Source organism: Eleginops maclovinus, chromosome 21 (genome assembly GCF_036324505.1).
Source record: "Eleginops maclovinus isolate JMC-PN-2008 ecotype Puerto Natales chromosome 21, JC_Emac_rtc_rv5, whole genome shotgun sequence".
Classification (NCBI taxonomy): Eukaryota; Metazoa; Chordata; class Actinopteri; order Perciformes; family Eleginopidae; genus Eleginops; species Eleginops maclovinus.
This window is the reverse complement of record NC_086369.1, coordinates 15,635,516-15,648,616: the sequence shown is the minus strand read 5'-3', so window position 1 is coordinate 15,648,616 and position 13,101 is coordinate 15,635,516. Positions and strand designations below refer to the sequence as shown.

General features: G+C 42.8%; 1 protein-coding gene across 1 annotated transcript in view; it reads left to right on the top strand.

Moving 5' to 3' along the window:
• The window catches only part of neto1l (neuropilin (NRP) and tolloid (TLL)-like 1, like), a 75,105-nt gene that overhangs the window by 43,052 nt on the left and 18,952 nt on the right, over positions 1-13,101 (top strand). The window lies entirely within an intron of this gene.

The window sequence follows — 13,101 nt, the reverse complement described above, 5'->3', positions numbered from 1 at the left end:
GGTTTAGAAAGGGTCTCAAATGCTCTGCAGCTGCTTCATTTTTAATTGAATTGGCTCTCCGTGCACGTGGAGCACATACAGTGATACTCTCTAGTGGATTTAAGACGCAGTGAATGTGTGCTTCAGCATTTGATGTTGCTCTGAACCTACAGGAAACATGTGAAGCAAGGACAAGGCAACACTTAAGAGTAAGATTTTGATATATTCTGCAGCTTCTACATGTTAGAGATGTTTTTGGGGGGTTTCTTCCACCTCGTGTTTGGTAAATGGACTGGTACTTATGTATCGCTTTATCTTTTCGACCCCTCAAAGTGCTTCACATACTACATGTCATTCAAACCCGTTCATACAGAGCAGTACACATTTTGCTCTAGGTAACTACATTTCACACACATTCATACACCGTTGGGGTTAGGTATCTTGCCCAAGGATACATTGACATGTTGACTGCTAGGGATCGAACCCACAACCTTCTGGTTGAAAGACGACCGCACTAACCCGCAGCCACAGTCGCCCTGTTTGGTCAAGCTGTCATTACCAATATTAAAAAAGAAGTTCAAATGGTGGAAATACTGAAGTGTATGGATTTCTTAAGCCAATCCCACTTCAATTCAGCTGTTTATTGTTCCCAAATTGTGGTCGAGATGAAGTCCAGCACTGCGGTCGCCCTCCATTACCCTCTGTCTGCTCTGCTGGGAGTCGTTTGGAACAGTAAAGCCTGAGTTTGCAAGTGAAAATGTTCTTTTCATTGTGCAGAGATGTAATTTCTATTAGTGTGTGGCTCCAGCATCCCTCGCTCTCTCTCTATCTCTCTCTCTCTGGTGATTGCATTTACTTATTTGGATGTAATGGCCATGGTTTAGAAATATGCTATGCAGCAGGGAAAGCACTCACCTGGCTGTTTGCTGTCATTTTGTTTAACCACTGTGGGTGATTACCTACCCGGCAATTCCATGCGATTTCACACTTAATGTGCCATTTTTCGGAGGATTCACACAATCCTTGCACACAAAGTGATTTTATTTTCCTCCAAATAATGTCAAATGAAATGTGCGTTCCGGTTGGCGCGATGCCACGCTCGTCAGTCTCACTGCCAGTCACTCTCTCCAAGAATAATTTGCTGACTGGCGTAAATGCGTTCTGCCCTTAATGCACCATCAGGATTGGTTGGCTAAATTTAGAGTGTTTTTGGAGGAGACAATGTGAGAGTACCCTATATTACTTTTTATGAGCTTTTGTCAGGAGGAAATGAACCCAACAAATCCAATTAAACTGATCAAACCTACTTTTATTGTCATGAATGAAAGGATTATGTAAAATAACCTTACATAAAAAAGGGGAAATTAATCCATTTCAGTTAAGAATGATTTAACAAAAGGGTCAAAAATGGCTTCATGCATACAGCGGTTGTTTCCAATACTGTTTGTAGAGGTGGATTATCCTCTGGGTTCAGTGGAGAGAGGCTCAGTCCTTACCCAGGTAGCCCACCACTGAATATTTCCATTGTAATCCGGCCAATTTAACACCCGGAGTGTCCTCGTAGACATGGGTCAAAGTGAAGGAGACAGGAGATCGAAGTTTGTGGGTTTGCATGTCAGAGATTCGCAGCCTCGCTTCGCCTGTCCTCTCCGGCTTCTTGTTTGTGTGGTCAGACGGGTCAGAGCAGGCCGCTAAAGAAGCTGCATCTCCTTGGAGACAACAGAAAGCAGCTGTGGTAATGATTTGTGAGAGGAAGAGAACTTTTGATGCAGCCTAACATCCAGTCCGGTGGGATTATTGTTGGACTTTTACACTGAACTGTTTCCAAGTCTGCAAGCTGCACACAAAGTCCTGTCTGCTGTACATGCAGCATAATACTCAGCAATAGGTGCAGTTGGATTCATTACTTCAAGCTCCTTCAAGTACTGTATACTTAGGGGTCATTTGCAGTGATGAAGCCACACATGCAGCCAGTCTACTCGGAGCATTTTAGTATCTTTCAGCTCTTTTCTTGGATTCACAGGTCACAAAGTTACTGACTCCACTTTGGTTCAGTTTACCTGCTCTGTTAGTGTCATTTTGGGTCACAATAGACGACTGTTTCAGCAAAAAATCCCTAAAATCCTATTATATGATACCCCTTAGGGTATAGGGTAGATAAACAAGGCTAAAAAGAAAGTGGAGAGCAAAATGGATCAAAAAAAGTCTTGCAACAAAAAGACTGTTCCAATTGAAAGCATCAGAAGCCAAGATATGCTGTGTTTAGTCCCAATAGGTAAAACTATTCAAATCTTGGATCCTACACTTCCCATGATGCAACTTGAATGCATATTTCCACTTTTCTCGAGGCTAAATTAAGCTCCTATCAGAGGCCCAAGCCTAGAAATCAGAATTACTTTTTTCACCACGATTAAAACGTACAAAGGATTTTCACTTGGGTAACATGACTTAATAAGTTAAAGGTTTATTGTATGCAATGAAAAGATGTTGTGAAAGCCTTTTGTATGACTGAACATATGCTTATTCATTGCTTTACTCCTAAATTGTTCAACAGAGGTGCAAAATGATGTGATAAAGACATGAAAAGTAGGATTAAAACAGACATTCTGCAAAGCCACTGTCTTGAAGTGAATGCCGTCTCTATTAGACTTTGAAAAAGCGTCGGTCTTAGTTGTGGTTAGCATTTTCTGTTTCCTAAAGCGCTCCATGTGTAAACCCTCTCTTGGGTTTCTCCTCAAAGGGAATGCGTCAGCTCTGCAGTAAACCTCACTACCTTTTAGTAGAGGTTGCATTGTTTTACAGATTATACTCTCACAGGGAACGTGAATGCTTGAGAGGCTGACGGATTAGATACCTTCCTCTGCCTCTGCCTCATGCAGCTGTGCACTGGTGGTGTAATATCGTAATGCAGCTCAACAACATGGGGGCACTTTAGTGATGGAAGAGTGGAAGAAAGTGTGGAGCTCCGAGGCCAAACTCTCAATCTGCACCCTCCTCCCTGTTTCTTAATCTGTCTCCAATAATCTCTCTCCGCCCGTCCTTCCATCTCTCCGCAGATTTAAACGCTTCCGTCTTTTATTCGCCTCTGCTGACTCATTCGCTCTATTTAAAGGCTAATATAACACTCGATTTCCCCCTGAAATCACATCATTCCTAATCCTAAAACCATGTTACCATATTGCTAACGCTGCAAATAATTAGTTCTGCCTCCCTCTCTTAAATCCACTTGTGTTTGTGTTGGCCGCTAGCTAAATTGTGCTTGGCTGCACTTTATCGCCCCGCCGGGTCAAATTGTACCCTGTTGTTGGCGTAGAAAAGGTCTGTGAGCCATTGATTCCCCCCCGGGCCGTCAGGAGCAGATGCAGAGCGGCAGTGAAAATTGAAACAGGAGTCTGCCACCTCTCATAATTCCATGACAGTGAAATGAAACACTATCTCTAGAAAGCAATCAGACTCTCAAATTACCTTTCCTGGGGCCGCATTGTTTGCAGATCAGCAGAACTGTCCTCACTCTGTCCCTTTATGTCACCGCCCCCCCATCCTTCTCTGTGCCTCGCAGTCTCTCCGGGTGCAGTAATGAGTGGCAGAGTGGCGGTGTTGTGTTGATTTATTGCATGGGTGCCCAAATGGAAACGGGATGGAATGTGTCTGTCATTGGGGCGTCACTTAGATGGAAACACCTGTGATGCCTCGAGACAACTAACTGCTCCATCAGGAATGGGTTCCCGCCTGCACCATCACTGCTTTTTATACACACACACACACACACACACACACACACACACACACACACACACACACACACACACACACACACACACACACACACACACACACACACACACACACACACACACACACACACACACACAGAAGGTATACACAATCAAATGCACTCCAAACTAAACGTGCACTCTACGTTGACAAAGCACAAATTGGATCGCAATCAGATGTAGCTGCATATACAATGTAGTGGTGCTTTGATACAGATATAACATGTAAGGCACTAAAAACAGTACATTTCTACAAGGATGCCGGGCCCACAATGGACAGTTTAACAATAGCAGTGTCAAAATTGCTGCAGAAGAAGGTAAATGCTCTTGTTTAGCTCCAACCAAGGCTGAATTCATAACATTTTGGACGTAAGCTTCGTTTGAATGTACACATATGTAAATCCCTGATGCTGACCCAAGTGACATCAATCCACACTATTCATCAGATGTAGACTCTTAAAATTGGCAGACTTTGACGTGTTCACGCAGATATTTGTTCCCTGAGTTAAGTCTGTAAGGCAGTGCCTCCTCTAGGCTCTGGTTGTTCCGGTGAAGCGCTGTTTTCCAGATCTAGAAGGAACAAAAGTCCTTTATCCTGCTGTCATTCACTAACCTGCGAGCTCGCTAGCTAATCGTGCACGTAGCCAACGCATAAAAGCACATTATTAAATTATCAGTCACTGTCTGCCAAATATGACACCAGGAGGAGGAAGGAGCCTCCGCAGATGGAGACGATGACTCAGAGGAAACATTAGTTAACAACACTTTACCAGCAGCTTAAACCACAGGGTTTCACAGCCATTCATCATAACAGCCGAACATCTGCCGGCATCTCTACACCTCCTCACAAGCTGCCGCTCCTCGACTACAAACACGGAGTATGATTGTCCCGTTGATGCAGGGAGACGAATACATCTACCCAACAGTGACATAGCTCCGCAGCATGCACACCAATTATGACACTACTACACCACTGCAGTACAAACACACACACACACACACACACACACACACACACACACACACACACACACACACACACACACACCCTGCATATTATTCAAAAGGTGCTGGAGTAGCATTGCTTTGTGTCCTTGTCATTGTTTCCCAGAGGTATTATGGGAGGAAGAAAGGGGGAAAGCAGTTAACAGTTTGACAAAGAGCTTACACACACACGCACACGCACGCACACACACACACACACACACACACACACACACACACACACACACACACACACACACACACACACACATTCTGAGATCCACCTCTGTGTATAAAGGTTTGAAATGAAGTGGATTCCTGCTCTGCTTCCAAAGCGAGTGTCTTAATGGACACGTGTATCCCATGTGTTGTTGTGTATCTGCAGTTTGTCCCATAATGCAACACCAGGAATGCAACAGGAACAAAACACAGAGGCACGTCTGCACGGAGAGATGGATTATTGGACAAACGAGCAGATTCGTTAACAAATAAGAGGTTTTCTCCAGCGACGCCAGCATGCTCAATGGGCTAGAGAGGAGGATGACATTTAAGTCAATGAAATCAGATCTAATTAAGGCAGTAAGTGAACGCAATTAAAGCACATTAAACCACATCAGAGACGCAGTTTATTGAACCCATATGGAAATATAATATATGTGCATTTATTAAAATGGCATATCTATATATAGTTGAATGCCATATTTCCATATTTAAAATTGGACTTTATTATAAGGGCATATTCTGTGTGCTAATATATCTGTTAGAAATATTAAAAAACAGCTTTAAAGATGGTTTAAAAGGACAAAACAAACACCTGTTCAGACAGTAAAGCTCTCTGTGTGTCTGAAACATCAAAAAGAAGCCATTTTGTTTCATAAAACACATCTTTCATCATCCAAAGCTTGTCAAATACATTTCATACATTTAATATGATCCCCCAAAAACATTGACTCTCGAAGGAAAAACAATCTTGTTAAACGTCTTCGCTCTATCTCTGTCGGCTGCAGGAGTTATTATGGTGACAGACACACACACACACACACACACACACACACACACACACACACACAACCACACAACCACAGACACACACACACACACCCACACGTCAGGTTTCCCCTTTTTTTGTCGGTGATGAACCAGATGACCCTGAGGTTTCATGAGCTTGCTCGTCCTTGAACCTGACACTCTGTCCTGTTCTATACCTGCCACCCTTATGGAGATGGATAATGTATCACATGAATCTGCAGTTCACATACACACACACACACACACACACACACACACACACACACACACACACACACACACACACACACACACACACACACACACACACACACACACACAGATCACAGAGTTCTTGCTGCGTCAGTTCGTCCTTTGAGCTCCGACACATGAGCTGTTGTTTTGGATACTGAGCACCACTGGGACAAACAGTACTGGGGTTGAGAGCCGTGCAAAGGACTTATTTTAACCGTTGATGGTTGAGATTGGTTTTGGGTCTATTCGCAGTTTTTCCAAGCTTTACCCACTTTACCTGCAAACTTATATCCCAGCATAAGAGACCAGGGCTGTGTGTGTGAGTGGTAGTCTCCCTGAGCAGGTGCATGGCAGCTCTTGGATGTGTGTGAAAGTGACTTGTATGTGTGAGAGCTTTGAGGGGCTGAAAGACTGGAAAAGAGCTATAGAAATGCCATCCATTCACCCCATTATTATCATATGAAAATATTCTGCATTTCACACCGTTTGGATTCACACACAACGTGATCATAACATGGCAAAAAAACAACTTCATTTTTTCCGGAAAGAGGCCAATTCCTCTCAGCTTTCACACTGCAAACAAAGCCATCAACCCATCATGCTTTGAGCAAACAGCAACCAGAGAGTGTTTCTGTGTTTGTAAAATATGAGCAAATATGGCACCATATTTTGCACCGGTGTGTTTTAGTGTTGGCGGCTGCTGTGATGAATGCAGGGCAATCCAAGGGCAGGCTGCCTTAATGCCTATTTGAAAAGAGTTAAGCTTCCCCGGATAAACAACAGAAACATTGTGCCTCTGTGCACCACGACACACACTCATCTGCAGACAGTTCTCAGTGTGTGTGTGTGTGTGTGTGTGTTGCTCGTCGGGATACACACCGCCGCTAATCGCTGTTCGGGGCACAGGCCCAGCTCACTGGCCATGACACCCAGGGTGTGGTGAATCCTATCGGCCCCCGGCAGACCCCGGGGCCTCCTCTTTTCACAGCCTGTCATCCGCAGGGTCAACAAAGCTCTGTCCTGTGGGGATTACTAATCTTCACTGCAGCATTTCATCGGGAAAACAGATGTTTTTATACCTTTTGTTTGCTCAGGCTGTTGTTGTTGTGTAGCCTGTGTGCAGTGAGGGAAAAGGTGAAGTAAATTCACTAAAGTATGGTATCTTAGTTCAATTTTGAGGTATTTCTACTAACTATTGTCCTGTTTCCCCCTTTTTACTTCTTCTCCACTGCATTACAGAAGCTAATGCTGTACTTTTCACTACTCTACATTTATCTGACAGCTTCAGTGACTCTAGGAAGGCAGATTTTAAGCTCATACACAATATGAAACAACTAATAAATGACCATTGGCATATATTATGATAAGTAAGGACCGTATATATGAAGTAGCTCTCACTTTACCAGCTGTAATGCTTCAATAATCATAATCCAGTTATATAATGTGATATTGGAATGCTCATTAGACTTCAGAAATCCTTTTTTCCTCCTGCCTTTGGGAAATGAACGCCATTACAGCAGAGTGCAGATAAACAGCCAAAGTCTATTAAAGTTTAGACGTATATGTTGAATAAGGGAAAGCACACATTATCAACAAATCCATAAAAAAGATAAGCAAAAACAAATTTGCAAACCAGAAAACAAAAAGAGCTGCACATTGAGTTTATTTTGATGCCACTTCTCTAGTACTTTTACCTGATCAAGGTTTTAAATGCAGGACTTAAACACTAACTTGTAACAAAGCATTTTTACAATTCAGTATGTCTGCTTTTACTCCCCTCTGAAATTCAGAGGCTGAATGCGTGCTTGTTTTGGGAGCAGAAAGCTGGGCGACCTGCTAGATTGGAAAGTGCAGACTCCATACAGCGCCCTGTGAAATGACAGAGACAATCACCTCCAAAATTGTGCTTTAGTTGTGATTGAAAGCGCTGGAAGTAATGAAAGTGTGGAAATGTTTTCCTTCCCCTGCCCCATCTCTCTTCCTGTCTCCGCAGCTCCACCCACAGCTGCGCCCGCTCTGATTAATGGCAGCCATTCATTAGCTTGATCAACCACTTGAGCGGAGATTATTAATCAGGTGCTTATTTAAATGTCACCGCGGAGCAGCGAGAGGAAACGAGGCCGCTGGGAAATTGAGTTTTTGTGTCCTTTGCTTGCTGGAATATTGCCACACACAGATAAGCCTCATTCATTCGCTGTTTAACATACATTACAGTCAGCAGCCTAATGCTCAAACCCAAATGAGTCTCATTAATAAAACAGTGTTGTGAAGAGCAGTACAGCTCTTCAGGGAGGGACATTTGCATCTCCTGACACCTCTGCTATTCCCCTTTTCATTTCTAAATAAAGGACGTTTCCCAGCCAACCCCAGCGTCGACTCATCATCGGTTTTGTTATTCTTTACCAGAACAAATTCCTAATGATTATTTTTATGTCTGGATGTCAGACTGAATTACTGTCGCCGCACTGCGAGCATTGCAAACATATTTGTGAAGCAATGTGACGAGCATATTTGAGCTGGTGTTTGCAAGCTGCTGCTTTTTAACTCTGGAGGCATTTTGCACATTCCCTAAATGATGCTCCGTGGATCTCTCTGGGTCTGGTTTCTTTCACGGGTGCTGCACGTGCTTTGGATTTTCGGATGAGGACAGCCAGTAGACGCTAAATAACAGCCAGCTTTAACAGAAGTTGCATTGAGTTCCATTATGATGCATCAAAGCTCTGTTAAGTCAAGGCATAAAGCACATTTCAACACAATGTTAATTGCTTTGTAAAAACATTAAAGCATATAGTGCATCTTTAACACATTGACATTTAAGTACGTTTAATAAAGTCTGCAAAAAGCCAAGAGTTTAAAATAAAACAAGAATAAATAGACATGAATAATTAGATTTAATAAAATGCAGTGACAAAAAGAAAACTCTTCAGCCTTGAGGACAAATGTAAAATATAGTTAATGGGGAGAAAGTTGAATAAATCCAGCTTTCCAGACCTTAAAATAGACATTAGAGACGGGTTATCCTGTTTAACTTCATAACAGCAGCTTTAAGCAGCTTTTACTGCCTAGAAATACTGAGTATTTGCATAATGATAATTTCAATATTGCAAATATTGAAGTATCATGCATTTCCTAACGGTATGAATTTGAAGTTTTCGTACACATTTTCAGTCAGAACATTTGAAAAGCTCTAAAAGGAAACAGGAGTTGATGATATGATCAATTCCCATTGGTTGTTGTAGGGCATCTTACCGTCTGCGCCCCGGGCTTTAAAGTGGGCATTTTCTGTGTTGCAAAGAGTAAATACAGTAATCCGCAGAAGATTACACTCTTAGTGGAGCTTTATGAAGAGGGGGTGGGTGTGTGTGTGTGTGTGTGTGTGTGTGTGTGTGTGTGTGTGTGTGTGTGTGTGTGTGTGTGTGTGTGTGTGTGTGTGTGTGTGTGTGTGTGTGTGTGTGTGTGTGTGTGTGTGTGTGTGTGTGCTCTGAATTCAGCTCAGCCATTTGTACAATGCAGTGCAGAGAGGCTGCAGTGTGTGTGTGTGTGTGTGTGTGTGTGTGTGTGTGTGTGTATGTGTGTGTGTGTGTGTGTGTCCCCACACGTGTGTTTTTACAGTGTTTATTATTCAGCGTTCAGCAGCAGGGAGGCTGCTTCCTGTTCATCGAATATTACACACGTGTGCTCGGGTCATAAAATCACACGGTTAAATCACATGAAGGGGAACACACATTTATTCAGTTCATCCATCATTTTATCAATCCATGTAATTGATTGAATCGATTAATCAAGGAGGGCGGTGGAGGAGAGTGGGGGGGGTGATTGATGGTGGAGAGGAAGGAACTCACCTGATTGAAATTCAGAAGCCGGAGACTAAAGAAGGTCAAGGGTCAAAGCGGGAGACATTTACAAGCACAGCGTCCTCTGAGTGGGACCTCAAGAATCTGTGTGTGTGTGTGTGTGTGTGTGTGTGTGTGTGTGTGTGTGTGTGTGTGTGTGTGTGTGTGTGTGTGTGTGTGTGTGTGTGTGTGTGTGTGTGTGTGTGTGTGTGTGTGTGTGTGTGTGTGTTATGCCAATAATAAATCTCTGAAGCAACGAGCACACATGACCTGAAGGTCGCCGTTTCATTAACTGTCTTTCACTTTGATTTTCCCATCACTCCTTCCTGTCTGCTCCCTCCACGCTCGCCTCACACACCTCGACAAACACCAGGAGGGCAAAACGAGCACACACACACGATGAGGCTTAGGGAACAAATAAACAGGGAACAGGAAATATTCACTATTTCTGTGAGAGTCAGATGAGAGGATAGAGATCATTCTCATATCAGTTTGTTGGATATGATGCTGCAGCAAGAAGACAGGTAGCTTAGCTTAGCATAAACACTGGAAATCCACTTACCAGCAACAGTTAAGCTCCTTAAATCTGTAGAAAATGTACAACAATTAGTTTTTTAATGGGGGATAACTATTTCTTAGCCATAACAACTAAACCAATATGACCTGACAGTTAAATTAGGGTGCGTTAGAGATGCTAGTATAGTATTTTTAATCTTGATCTTGATTTCCAGTCTTTACGCTAAGCTAGCTCTAGCTTTATATTTACCTTAAAGGTTATAGAGAGGCATCAATCTTCCTATTGAATAACATCTCCTATGAAATGTCAAGTTTTTAAAAAGGTAACAGCTGGAATGATCGTTGAGTAATTGGATTGTCGACAGAAAACTATTTTAGTGTTGATTTATTGCACATTTTTGGGTTAATCTAGCATCTTAATGTTAGTATTTATAGTCAGTGAGTAACACTAGTATTGTCTGAAAGAAGAAAGACAGCTTTGATTTACTTCTGAGGAATGAATAGACACTAGAAATGATAGACGTGTGTTTCCCTCTTAAAAGAAACATCACTCTCTGTGTCGACGTTTACAGCTCACCCTTGCTTCCCCATCAGACAAATAAAACGCTGTTCACCACCAGTTAGCAACCCCAAGGCCAGTGGGGGCACCTTAAATTGAACTGAAGTCCCCGCTGGGCTTCTCTCAGATAGGATCCTCTCAGTTTAGTTGAAAGCAACAATTAATAGTGAGTGGGCAGTGAAAGCCTCGGGAGAAGAGGGTCTCCTGCCTTTGTGTTCACATGAATGTTTTACTGCGTCCCGGACGGCGCTGAAAGCTTCAAGGAGAGTGGCTTTCCTGCAGCCTTGAAGATTTGTTAGAGGCTTTCATTGGGCTCATCTTCTTTTCACTACAGGTGGAGCTTCAGGCCAAGAATCTGTCTCTCTGATTATGGGCTTCATGCAGCAGGTGTCATTATCACACACACACACACACATTCACACACACACACACACACACACACACACACACACACACACACACACACACACACACACACACACACACACACACACACACACACATTCACACACACACACACACACACACACCCTGAGTGCTCTCTTTTCTGTCCGGAGAGCACACACTGAAGCTCTGACTCATGTCTAGACGGAGAAATTGGGGCACACATGCAGACAGAAAGGCAGTGACATTTATGCAAGGTGTTCCCGCTGTGCAATCAGACCTCATTTTCCACACTGGGCTCAGTCAGAGGTAGCCACGTCTGGATTCGGCGAGGAACAGTCAGAGTTAACGTGAAGCCTTCCTGGGTTCTTCTCCTCCAATGAATGCAGCACAGAGCTCACAGCTAACGGGCAACTCTAAAGCCACAACCGCTCTGGCATTAAAAGGAATCAGCAGGATGAATTATAGTAGAGATTTTCATAGCATGGCGACAATGCGGCGTCCATTAAAGCAGACTGCTAGCTCGGAAATTGCTCTAAGTACATCATCCTGTGGCTACTGTAATAGTTTCCATTATTATTTCCCTTTTATCGGGTTGAAAAATAGTTTGAGTAAGTTTTAAGAGGAAGGTGCTTTACATTTTTTTTTTACAATAACCTGAATTTTAAAGTCAGTGAAATGCGTTAAAGCTGACACATGTGATGTTCTGTCGGTGTCCACGTCCATGCACAGCCAAACACTCTGGAACGATGACTATGAAGAGCAGTAGGGATTGTTCAAGAGTCAATTTCTGTCTGGTGTGAAGTCATCTGAGGGGTGATATTGAATCTGCGGGGAGACTGTGAAGTTTCAGCAGCAAGGCGAGGTAACCCCCCCCAGTCGGGCCTGTTGATGTAATTTACTGCAACAGAGCCTTTTCATTCAGGCTGACTTTCAAAACTTTACCAGACTCTTCCCTTATCTTATTTAGCTGACAAAATGTACGACCTCGGCTTTGTTACGGGTCTTTATCCTCAGTTTGGTTCAGGATTAGATTCATAGTCCCCGACGTTGTGCTAAAATGTTCAGAAACCTTTTTCTTCAGGAGATTTGTATTTATCTCCTGAGCTTCAGATGTGTTTTTGTTCAGACACGGCAAAAAGGAACAAAGATAAAACTTATTTGTTGAGCTCAGTTTTTATCCCTGGTGTTTTTTTATTTCAACGCTAAGTAGAAGTCTGTGGTGACTCCACAGTGACCTCAGTTAGACCGGCTGTTACTCCCCCAAAAAACATGGATTTCACACCTACTTTGTCCAAGAAGAAGCATTTTATATTAAACCTAATTAAACAAAATTACCCTCAAAGTTGCTGTGAAATGCAGCTGCGTGTTGATTGAACCCCCAGAGAGGGTCTTCTTGACCCCGCTCCTCATATCGCCTGCAAAGCCTTAATTTCCAGTACATTTGGTTGATTCCACAGTGAGACTCGTACTGCTCTAATGGGGGAGTTTTGCATAAGTGAGGAAAACTGTGGCTCATTCTCATCATTAGGGTAGCATAACAGGGGTTTAGAGTTTTGCTTTTTTGGGTCAGAATGAGTTTTTCAGTTACATAATGCACTCTACTATCAGAGTGGCTGGATTCACTTGAGCACACAGCTTTAATTAGTGTACTGGAAGTAGGAAGTATAAGGTTTTATTACTCTATCAAATGCATAAAGTACACATTTTTTACAGACTGACATTTCTCAACATTTTCAGACGGATTGATATTGAATTTGAAGCGAAAGGCCTTCCTCATAATCAGTTTATACATTGGTAATCCTAGTTA